The sequence below is a fragment of the Symphalangus syndactylus genome, chromosome 23 (genome assembly GCF_028878055.3).
Source record: "Symphalangus syndactylus isolate Jambi chromosome 23, NHGRI_mSymSyn1-v2.1_pri, whole genome shotgun sequence".
In the NCBI taxonomy this organism is placed as follows: domain Eukaryota; kingdom Metazoa; phylum Chordata; class Mammalia; order Primates; family Hylobatidae; genus Symphalangus; species Symphalangus syndactylus.
In genome coordinates, this window is record NC_072445.2 from 53,179,715 (window position 1) to 53,191,804 (window position 12,090).

A 12,090-nucleotide genomic window follows, 5' to 3' on the forward strand; every position below is an offset into this window, starting at 1 on the left:
ATTAGCCGGGCGTGGTGGCGGGTGCCTGTAGTCCCAGCTACTCGGGAGGCTGAGGCAGGAGAATGGCGTGAACCCAGGAGGTGGAGCTTGTAGTGAGCAGAGATTGTGACACTGCACTCTAGCCTGGGCGACAGAGCGAGACTCCGTCTCAAAATAATAATAATAATAATAATAATAATTAATAAATAGGCCGGGCGCGGTGGCTCATGCCTGTAATCCCAGCACTTTGGGAGGCCAAGGCAGGCGGATCACAAGGTCAGGTGATCGAGACCACGGTGAAACCCCATCTCTACTAAAAATACAAAAAATTAGCCCTGTGTGGTGGCGGGTGCCTGTCGTCCCAGCTACTTGGAGAGGCTGAGTCAGGAAAATGGCCTGAACACAGGAGGCAGATCTTACAGTGAGCTGAGATCGCGCCACTGCACTCCAGCCTGGGTGACAGAGTGAGACTCCATCTCAAAAAAAAAAAAGGCCGGGCACGGTGGCTCACGCCTGTAATCCCAGCACTTTGCGAGGCCAAGGCGGACAGATCACGAGGTCAGGAGATCAAGACCATCCTGGCTAACACAGTGAAACCCCGTCTCTACTAAAAATACAAAAAAATTAGCCGGGCAAGGTGGCTGGCGCCTGTAGTCCCAGCTACTCGGGAGGCTGAGGCAGGAGAATGGCGTGAACCCCGGGGGGCAGAGCCTGCAGTGAGCCGAGATCGCACCACTGCACTCCAGCCTGGGCTACAGCGAGACTCTGTCTCAAAAAAAAAAAAATTAATAAAGAAATAAGGCCAGGTACAGTGGCTCATGCCTGTAATCCCAGCATTCTGGGAGGTCGAGTTCGGTGGATCACCCGAGGCCAGGAGTTCGAGACCAGCCTGGCCAACATGGTGAACCCCATCTCTACTAAAAATACAAAAAAATTAGCCAGGCATGGTGGTGTGCACCTGTAACCCGAGCTACTTGGGAGGCTAAAGCAGAAGAATTGCTTGAACCTGGGAGGCAGAGGTTGCAGTGAGCCAAGATCGTGCCACTGCACTCCAGCCTGGGTGACAGAGCAAAACTCCATCTCAAAAAAAAAAAAAAAAAAAAAAAAAGACAGAAATGAAAAAAAAATTGACAATTAGATTGACAGCAGACTTTTCAAACATACCAACAGAAATCAAAAGATAATGGAACAGCTTCAAAATTCTGAGAGAAAATGCCAACCTATACTTCAGTTTCTACTAGTTGACAAGTCATGAAAAGGACAAATAATAGTTTAGGCAAAGACTGAAAGAATTTATCATTTATAGGTGATCCTATTAAAATAACTATTTAAGGGACCAGGTGCAGTGGCTTATGCTTGTAATCCCAGCACTTTGGGAAGCTGAGCTCCGAGGATCACTTGAGGCCAGGAGTTTGAGGCTGCAGCGAGCTGTGATTGTGCCATCACATTCTAGCCTGGGCAATAGGGTGAGACTCTCTAAAAAATAAATAAATACAAATAAATAAATGAAAGAACCATTTAATGAAGCACTTTAAGAAGGAAATTAGTCACTTCTGGGCCTTTTGGCTAGGATCAAGTGTAGTATCTGTTCTGATCAGTTTAATGTCTGGAAGGAAAAGAAAGAAATTAAATCCAGAAGGAAGGAATAAGAATCAACAAAGAGTAGTGAGCAAAGGAATTGGTCAATGTGTGGGTATCAATATGTGGGTAAATCAAAACAAGCATCAACAAAATAAAACAAAACGTGATAGTGTGAAAACAAAGTAGAACTAAAATATGGTCAATGGTAAGAGGAGTGATTGGCATGAAAAGTATTCTTAAGCTCTTGTATTGTACAGTAGTCTTCCTTTATCCATGGGGGATATGTTCCAAGCCCCCCAGTGGATGCCTGAAATCACAAATAGTATTAAATCCGATATACACAGTATGCCAGCGAATCTGATAACTGAGGCAGCTAAGTGACTAACAAGCATTGAATGAGGGAGGGGAAGTAGGTGTGGGAAGCTGCGGTGTTCTAGGCGTGCAGTGAGGGAAAAGGCTGGATCCCATTCCACGTTCAATTAGAAAGTGTTCACTTATTTTTGTACATTTATTCACTGTACTAAGCAGATACTCTGAACCAGACCTCACGGGTTCAATACTCTGGAGAATAAACCTCTGTGCTCCTATGAAGATGAGGAGAGAAGTACACACCTACTAATCCCCAGTTCTCCTCTCCCACCCTGGCTGCCTAAGGTTGGAGAGAGGAACTGGTAATCAGTAGGTGTGTACCCAGACTCTGAATCCATCTCCTTGTTTTCAGCCATAGGCCTCTCTCCAGCTTCCCATTGTACCAAGAGCCTCGAGGTTCTCTTTACATCTCATGAATACCTTCTCTTGGTCCTTAGTCTCTAACATTCTCTGCCCTGCTAAATGACATTATCTGTTTTCTATTTGCTTTCCCTCTCCCAAAGTTGTAATAAAATATTTTGTCAGCCAGGCACAGTGACTCATGCCCGTAATACCAGCACTTTGGGAGGCCAAGAGTGGGTGGATCACAAGGTCAAGAAATCAAGATCATCCTGGCTAACATGGTGAAACTCCGTCTCTACTAAAAATACAAAAAATTAGCTAGATATGGTAGCACGCACACCTGGAAGTCCTAACTACTTGGAAGGCTGATGCAAGAAAATCACTTGAACCTGGTGTATCCAAAAATTGGCAGTTCCTCGGTCTCTCTGACTTCAAAAATGAAGCTAAAGATAGTGAGTGTTACACTACTTAAGGGTGGTGTGTCTACAATTTCTTAATTCTGGTCGGTTCGTGGCCTTGCTGGCCTGGGAATAAAGCTGCACACCTTTGAAGTTAGTGTTACAGCTCACAAAACCAGCAGCAGCATTAAGTTTTAGCACAAAGAACTGAAATACAAAACCTACATGCCATGGAAGCAAACCCAAGCAGGTAGCCACTGCTAGTTCAGGCAACTTGCTTTTATTCCCTTATCTGCCCCACACACCCCCCCCCCCCGCATCCTGCTGATTGGTCCATTTTACAGAGAGCTGATTGGTCTGTTTTACAGAGCACTGATTGGTCCATTTTGACAGGGTGCTGATTGGTGTGTTTACAATCCCTGAGATAGACACAAAAGTTCTCCAAGTCCCCACAGAGCACTGATTGGTGCATTTTCAAACCTTGAGCTAGATACAGAGTGCTGATTGGTGCATTTACAAACCCTGAGCTAGACACAGAGTGGTGATTGGTGTATTTACAATCCCTTAGCTAGACATAAAGGTTTTCCAAGTCCCCACTAAACGCAGGAATCCAGCTGGTTTCACCCAGTGGATCTCCTACTGGGACGCAGGTGGAGTTGTTTGTTAGTCCCGCGCAGTGCGTCCGCACTCCTTAGCCTTTGGGCGGTCCATGGGACCAGGCGCCGCGGAGCAGGGGGCGGCGCTTGTCCGGGGAAGCTCAGGACGCGCAGGAGCCCACCGGCGGCGGCGAGGGAAGGCTCCGGCACCGCAGGCTGCAGGTCCTGAGTCCTGCCCCGCCGGGAGGCAGCTGAGGCCCGGGGAGAATTCGAGCGCAGCCCCGGCGGGCCGGCACTGCTTGAGAACTGGCGCACCCTCCGCAGCTGCTGGCCCGGGTTCTAAGTGGCGTGGGCCGGCTGCTCACTGCCCAGGGCCTGTGGCGTGGGCCTGCCATTCCGAGTGCGGGGCCCGTCGAGCCCACGCCTACCGGGAACTTGCGCTGGCCTCCGAGCACCGCTCGCAGCCCCGGTTCCCCCGCCCCGCGCCTCCCTCCACACCTACCTGCAAGCAGAGGGAGCTGACTCCGGCCTTGGCCAGCCCAGAGAGGGGCTGCGCCCATAGTGCAGTGGCAGGCTGAAGGGCTCCTCAAGCATGGCCAGAGTGGGCGCCGGGGCGGAGGAAGGGCCGAGAGTGAAGGAGGGCTGCCACCGCGCTGTCACCTTTCACTGGGAGGCAGAGGTTGCAATGAGCCAAGATCGTGCCACTGCACTCCGGCAGGGGCAGCAGAGGGAGACTCCGTCTCAAAAAAAAAAAAAAAAAAAAAAGGCCGGGCGTGGTGGCTCACGCCTGTAATCCCAGCACTTCAGGAGGCCAAGGTGGGCGGATCACGAGGTCTGGAGATTGAGACCATCCTGGCCAACACAGTGAAACCCCGTCTCTACCAAGAATACAAAAATTAGCCGGGCGTGGTGGAGGGCGCCTGTAGTCCCAGCTACTCAGGAAACTGAGGCGGGAGAATCGCTTGAACCCGGGAGGCAGAGCTTGCAGTGAGCCGAGATGGCACCACTGCACTCTAGCCAGGGCAACAGAGCAAGACTCCGTCTCAAAAAAAAAAAAAAACTTTTGTCCGCTGTTGTCATCTTTTCTTTTTCCCTTTGGTTTAATACCTTTGATTACTTGCTATCACATATATGGTTTTAGAGGGGAAAGGATACAAAAGTGTGTGATTAATATGCCATGTTTCATCAGAAGCCTGTGACCCAACTCTATACCACACCTCCCACTCAAACCCTGGGAACACTTGAAAGCCCAGTGCAAATAATTTGAAGCATTGTCATATAGAAGAGGATTTGAATCGTCAGATTCAATTGAATCTGACCGTTGAAGGTCAGAGATCATAGGAACTCTGGTAACCTTTTCTTCTCACTTTGTTCAAGTAATCCCCTTCAGCTAAAATGCGAGTGTTAACTGAATGAGTAACTGTTTTTTACATAGGACTATCAGTGTCTCCTGGTCAATTAAGCTCAGGATCAAAGGCCAATATAAAGGCTCTCCCTTTAAGTACATGTAAAATTTGAGCAGAGCTAATTGGAATTAAGGGGGCATTTAGATAACCAGTTTATCTTGCTTAGGGGCATGGGAGGCAGTATAATGACTCTTGGGTAAGAAAGAACCCGATTCAAAACCCAGCTCTAGTCCCGGGCACGGTGGCTCATGCCTGTAATCCCAGCACTTTGGGAGGCTGAGGTGGGTGGATCACGAGGTCAGGAGATTGAGACCATCCTGGCCAAGAGGGTGAAACCTCACCCCTACTAAAAATACAAATAAAAAAAAATTAGCCTGGAGAGGTAGCAGGCGCCTGTAGTCACAGCTACTCGGGAGGCTGAGGCAGGAGAATGGTATGAACCCAGGAGGCGGAGCTTGCAGTGATCCCAGATCGGGCCACTGCACTCCAGCCTGGGCCACAGAGTGAGACTCCATCTCAAAAAAAACCCCAGTTCTAATAGTTGACACCTAGGTGAACTTGGGCAAGTTATTTAATCTTTTTAAAAAATGTATTTTATTTTTAAATTTTTATTTTTTGTAGAGATGAGATGGTCTCAGTCTCTTGCCCAGGTCGATCTTGAACTCCTGGCCTCACACAATCCTCCCACCTTCACCTCCCAAAATGCTGGGATTACAAGTGTGAGCCACTGCACCTGGCCTATTTAACGTTAAGCCTTAATTTCCTAATCTGTAAAATGGGAGCAAAAAAATGAAAACAAAAAGGGAGCAATAGTACATGCCATTTTATAGGATGATTGTAAAAATTAAATGAGATGCTGCATATAAGGTGTCTGGTATTGAACCTGGTGTATTACAAAGTTTCAGTGTATGTCAGTTCTCTTTTGTCCTTTCTGCATCTGTCATCACAGTGCTGTCAATGAAAGAGAAATAGGAGATATACTTTATTAGTATTTTTTGAGATGGAGCACTCTGTCACCCAAGCTGGAGTGCAATGGTGCAATCTCAGCTCACTACAACTTCTGCCTCCCAGGTTCAAGTAATTCTTCTGTCTTAGCCATCTGAGTAGCCAGGACTATAGGTGCACACAACCATGCTCAGCTAATTTTTGTATTCTTAGTAAAGACAGGGTTTCACCGTGTTGGCCAGGCTGGTCTCAACCTCCTGGCCTCCTTTAGTGTCCAGAATTGGTGGATTCATTGGTCTCACTGACTTCAAGAATGAAGCCACAGACCCCCTGAAGGTCAGTGTTACATCTCTTAAGGTAGCACATCTGGAGTTTTTTCCTTGTGGTGGGCTCACGATCTTGCCGACTTCAGGAGTGAAGCTGCAGACCTTTACCGGGAATGTTACAGCTCTTAAAGCAGCACATCTGGAATTGTTTATTCCTCCTGGTGGGCTTATGGTCTCACTGGCTTCAAGAGTGAAGCTGCAGGCTTTCACAGTGAGTGTTGCAGCTCTTAAGGTAGCATAGACCCAAAGAGCCAAAGAACAAAGATTCCACAGTGCGGAACACAACAGGAACAGGTTGCTGCTGCTGGCTTGGGCAGCCTGCTTTTAATCTCTTATCTGGCCCCACCCACATCCTGCTGATTGGTAGAGCCCAGTGGTCTGTTTTGACAGGGTGCTGATTGGTGTGTTTACAATCCCTGAGCTAGACACAAAGGTTCTCCACCTTCCCACTAGATACAGAGTGTCGACACAAAGGTTCTCCAAGGCCCCACCAGCGTAGCTAGATAGAGTGTCCATTGGTGCTTCACAAACCCTGAGCTAGACACAGGGTGCTGATTGGTGTGTTTACAAACTTTCAGCTAGATACAGAGTGCCAATTGGCGTATTTACAATCCCTGAGCTAGACATAAAGGTTCTTCACGTCCCCACCAGACTCAGGAGCCCAGCTGGCTTCACCCAGTGGATCCCGCACCAGCGCTGCAGGTGGAGCTGCCTGCCAGTCTCGTGCCGTGTGCCTGCACTCCTCAGCCCTCGGGTGGTCAATGGGATTGGGCACCGTGGAGCAGGGGGTGGTGCTCGTCGGGGAGGCTTGGGCCACACAGGAGCCCATGGAGGGGGTGGGAGGCTCAGGCATGGCGGGCTGCAGGTCCTGAGCCCTTCCCCGCGGGAAGGCAGCTAAGGCCCGGTGAGAAATCGAGCGCAGCGCCGGTAGGCTGGCACTGCTGGGGGACCCAGTACACCCTCCGCAGCCGCTGGCCCGGGTGCTAAGCCCCTCATTGCCCGGGGCCGGCGGGGCCGGCAGGGCCGGCCGGCTGGCTGCTCCGAGTGCGGGGCCCGCCAAGCCCACGCCCACCCGGAACTCTAGCTGGCCCGCAAGCGCCGCGCGCAGCCGCGGTTCTCCCTCGCACCTCTCCCTCCACACCTCCCTGCAAGCTGAGGGAGCCGGCTCCTGCCTTGGCCAGCCCGGAAAAGGGCTCCCACAGTGCAGCGGTGGGCTGAAGCTCCTCAAGTGCCACTGAAGTGGGAGCCCAGGCAGAGGAGGTGCCGAGAGCGAGCGAGCGAGGGCTGTGAGGACTGCCAGCACGCTGTCACCTCTCAGTTCCACCCACCTTAGCCTCCCAAAGTGCTGAGATTATAGGCGTGAGCCACCGCGCCCGGCCAGAGATGTACTTTAATAAACAATATTAAGTTTTTTAAAAACTACTCGATGAAAATAATGTAATACCACACCCAAAATAGTATAAAACACACGAATTTGAGTCAGGAGATGTCCATTCTGTCACTTAGTCACAAAATTGTGATTTTGAGTATTTAACCTAAGCTCTCTGAGCCTCGGTTGCCTTTTTTCTTTTTTTTTTTTTTTTGAGACGGAGTCTCGCTCTGTCGCCCAGGCTGGAGTGCAGTGGCGCGATCTCGGCTCACTGCAAGCTCCGCCTCCCGGGTTCACGCCATTCTCCTGCCTCAGCCTCCTGAGTAGCTGGGACTACAGGTGCCCGCCACCACGCCCGGCTAATTTTTTGTATTTTTAATAGAGACAGGGTTTCACCGTGTTAGCCAGGATAGTCTCGATCTTCTGACCTCGTGAGCCCCCGCCTCGGCCTCCCAAAGTGCTGGGATTACAGGCATGAGCCACCACGCCCGGCCTTTTTTTTTTTTTTTTTTTTGGTGATAAGGAGTCTCACTCCGTCAGCCAGGCTGGAGTGCACTGGCACAATCTCGGCTCACTGCAGCCTCCACCTCCCAGGTTCAAGCAATTCTCCTGCCTCAGCCTCCCGAGTAGCTGGGATTACAGGTTCCCACCACCACTTCCCACTAATTTTTGTATTTAATAGAGACGGGGTTTCACCATGTTGGCCAGGCTGGTCTCAAACTCCTGACATCAGGTGATCTACCCACCTCAGCCTCTCAAAGTACTGGGATTACAGGCATGAGCCACCGCCGCCTGCCTTCGCGCCGCCTGCCCAACCCTCAGTTGCCTTTAATGAAACAGGAGTAACTCAATGACAATTTATTAAGTGAATGAATTAATAACAAAATAAAAAAAAGAAAAAGATTCCCACCTGGACAAAGCACAACAAAGAACAAGTTCTTTTGTCTAAAGTAGAAATACCTAAAACAATGCAAATAATATGAGAAATCAGCTTTTTAGCCAAGGAAGCACTTGCTGATAAAGTCTCCCTAAGGTTCAAGTCCATCCAGGCCAAGTCCCCAGAGCAGGCCCCCAGGGCTCAGCCAGGAGCAGCAAGCAGCCTAAGGCAAGCTGTTCCCATTGCGCCCTCCCTCCTGCCGACTCCCACTCAGACACAGCTGTTACCAGCCAGGACTGCTCTCCACCCCTCAGGAAGCACAGATCTGCATTTCCGGAGCTATAAGGCCCAAGTCCAAAGGGCGCTCAGAGGGGAAGCAGAAGGAATAATTCACCCATTACTTGTGGGACTGGCCTAAGAAGACATTATAGTTCCTTTCAACCTGTGAAGTCTGTGATTTCTTTGGTCTTTAAATCCAACTCTGTACCAACCTTTTAGGAAACAAAGGACATTCTGTGCAGGAAAACTTGTTTTCTTTATTTACAGCATCTAGCAGAGTCCTCTGCAGACAGTTGGCATCTGTTATAATATTTTCTTTTTTTTTTTTTTTTGAGACCGAGTCTTGCTCTGTCTCCCAGGCTGGAGTGCAGTGGCGCGATCTCGGCTCACTGCAAGCTCCGCCTCCCGGGTTCCCGCCATTCTCCTGCCTCAGCCTCTCCGAGTAGCTGGGACTACAGGCGCCCGCCACCACGCCCGGCTAATTTTTTGTATTTTTAGTAGAGACGGGGTTTCACCGTGGTCTCGATCTGCTGACCTCGTGATCCGCCCGCCTCGGCCTCCCAAAGTGCTGGGATTACAAGCGTGAGCCACCGCGCCCAGCCTCTGTTATAATATTTTCAGCTTGGAAGAGATACTGCTGCTTAATCAACTTTAAAGGAAAAGATGTACTTATCGATAATTTGAGCCTGGACCGAGATATTCAGTTCTTAAAATAAAAGAGGTAATTACTGGAACCTGCTTAGGCTACAGTTCACTTCTCTACCTCCAGCTCAGCCTGCCCCTCTTCTTTGTTCGTCATTTGCTTTGATTATTATTATTTTTAATTTGAGGTGAGGTCTCACTGTGTTGCCCAGGCTGGTCTTGAACTCCTGAGTCCAAGTGATCCTCTCACCTCAGCCTCCCAAAGTGCTAGGATTTCTAATATGATCATCACGCCCAGCTGTAATATTCTTTGCTTTATTATTTCACATGGAGTAGTATTTTAGTATTCTGATGTCATAATAACGATGCATGACTTTTTGTTGAGTCAAGAAATATTGCCGACTTATAAATATCAGTCAAGAAATATTGCTGACTTATAAATATCAACAACAATTCCAGCAGGTGAATCTTCCCAATCATTGCTCATGAATGACTTTCAGTGAATGCATCTTTAGTCTCTAGGACGTAACCCTTAAGGGCACCAGTTTAGCTCAGCACTCCTAACCTCATTTTGGAATAAAATAGGCCGAAGATATTGGCAGCCAAACATGGCCTACCTAGCCATATTCTCTTAAAAGAGAGTTAACTCTTCTCTCCAAATAAATTAGGCTGGGGTTTAACAATAAACACATCCATGAGAGCAATCTAAAAAAAATCTTACTATGTAATTTATCTACTTTGGGGATATATAAATAGATTAATCTGTTTCCTCTGCAAGTATCCCCAAACCTTGAAAAACTGGGAAGTTTATATATGCTGATGATTCTCCATAAGAATCAAACAGCATTTAGGTCTCTTGGAAGTTTTTGTTTTTTCTGAAGCTCAATGGCAAGAATTTAAAAACAAACAAACAACAACAAAAAACTCCTTTTTTTAAAGAAACGATGCATCACTATGTTGCCCAGGCTGGAGTGCAGTGACTATTATAGGAGTGATCACAGCGCACTGCAGCCTCAAATTCCTGGGCTCAAGGAATCCTCCTGCCTCAGTCTCTCAAGTAGCTGGGATTACAGGTGCACGCCACCACTTCTGGCTGCTGCAAAATATTTTTGCATCTGACACAGGTTGAAGATATGCTCTTCAGATGGGCTTGTTTGGTGGATTAGATTACAATTTTCAACTTGGAGCATCAACAGGATGATAAAAATGGGCTAAAAGGCCAGGCGTGGTGGCTCACGTCTGTAATCCCAGCACGCTGGGAGGCCGAGGCAAGCGGATCACCTGAGGTTGGGAGTTCGCGACCAGCCTGATCAGCCCGACCAACATAGAGAAACCCCCTCTCTACTAAAAACACAAAATTAGCCGGGCGTGGTGGCACATGTCAGTAATCCCAGCTACTCGGGAGGTTGAGGCAGGAGAATCACTTGAACTCGGGAGGTGGTAGTGAGCCAAGACCGCGCCATTGCACTCCAGGCTGGGCAACAAGAGCGAAGCTCTGTCTCAATAAATAAATAAATAAATAAATAAGGCTGAAAAACGGGTAAGAGTAAACAAGACACATGAACATTATCTTGCCCTCCACCTTATCTTCCCTTTGAGAAATAGATACAGAACTCCACACCAGATTTTGGTTGTATGGAAGGGACTCTAACTGGATGTTACCACTACAGGGGTAAGAAAGAAAGGGAAAAAAAGACAGAAGATGTGGGAAAGAAAGTGACTTTCAGGGAGTTTTAGCCAAAACCAAGTCAGAGGACCAGTGCAACTGAGTACGTAAGCAAAATACTGGGAGTTTGTTAAAAGACAGATTTGTAAGATCAACTCTAGAGAGTCTGTAGGTCTAGAGTGTAGCCTGAGAACCTATGCTTTAAATGTTTCTCATCATCGCTTCTCGGCCTTTTGGCTAAGATCAAGTGTAAATGTTTCTCATCTAGGCCAGGTGCAGCGGCTCATGCCTGTAATCCTAACACTTTGAGAGGCTGAGGTGGATGGATTACTTGAAGCCAGGAGTTTGAGACCAGCCTTGGCAACACAGTGAAACCTTGTCTCTATTAAAAATAAATAAAAAATAAAAAAAAAAAAAAGCTGGGTGTGGTGGCACACACCTGTAGTCCCAGCTACTCAGGATGCTGAGACAGGAGGATCACTTGAGCCCAAGAGGTCAAAGCTGCAGACAGCTGTGATGGCACTGCTGTATTCCAGCCTGGGCAATAGAGCAAGACCCTGTCTCGAATCAATCAATCAATCAATCAATCAATCAATTATTCCTATCTAATGCAGATACCAGACTGGTGGACTACTATGGAAAGGTAAAAGTTAAACAAGTCAGGACCTAATTTTTAGTTCTGGCCTTGAAAAGAAGGCCTGAGATGGCCAGACGTGGGGGCTCATGCCTGTAATCCCAGCACTTTGGGAGGCCAAGGTGGGTAGATCACCTGAGGTCAGAAGTTCAAGACCAGCCTGGCCAACATGGTGAAACCCATCTCTACTAAAAATACAAAAATTAGCTGAGTGTGGTGGCACATGCCTGTAATCCCAGCTACTTGGGAGGCTGAGGCGGGAGGATCCTTTGAACCTGGGAGGTGGAGGTTGCAGTGAGCCAAGATCAGGCCAGTGCTCTCCAGCCTGGGTGACAGAGTAAGATTCTATACAAAAAAAAAAAAAAAGCCCCAGGATGTTTAAAGCTGGTTAGGGTACATTCCTCTTTAGTGCTCCTTATCTTGTTTCCCCCTGCTTGCAAGCGGCTAAATTCTTTTGTGTTCATTGCCTTGGGGGAGGAAGCAGCCAGGGTGAAAAGGAAATAAATGTCCAGTATTTTCCAAAAACTTAAGCTCTTTAGAGAAATAGATACACAGGAAAAATGTTTGAGAGCTGGACAGTGGGGATGCTCAGGAAGGTGGGCCTCCCTCCAGTCATCATTAGGAAAAAGTTTGTCTAGGCAGAGAGAAAAATGTAGAGACGGGAAGAGGAAACCCAGAGGA

At 48.2% G+C, this 12,090-nt stretch overlaps 1 pseudogene; it reads left to right on the plus strand.

Moving 5' to 3' along the window:
- Nucleotides 1–1,525: 1,525 nt before the first annotated feature.
- On the plus strand, nt 1,526–1,636 carry LOC129473900 (uncharacterized; annotated as a pseudogene).
- The last annotated feature ends 10,454 nt before the right edge of the window (nt 1,637–12,090 follow it).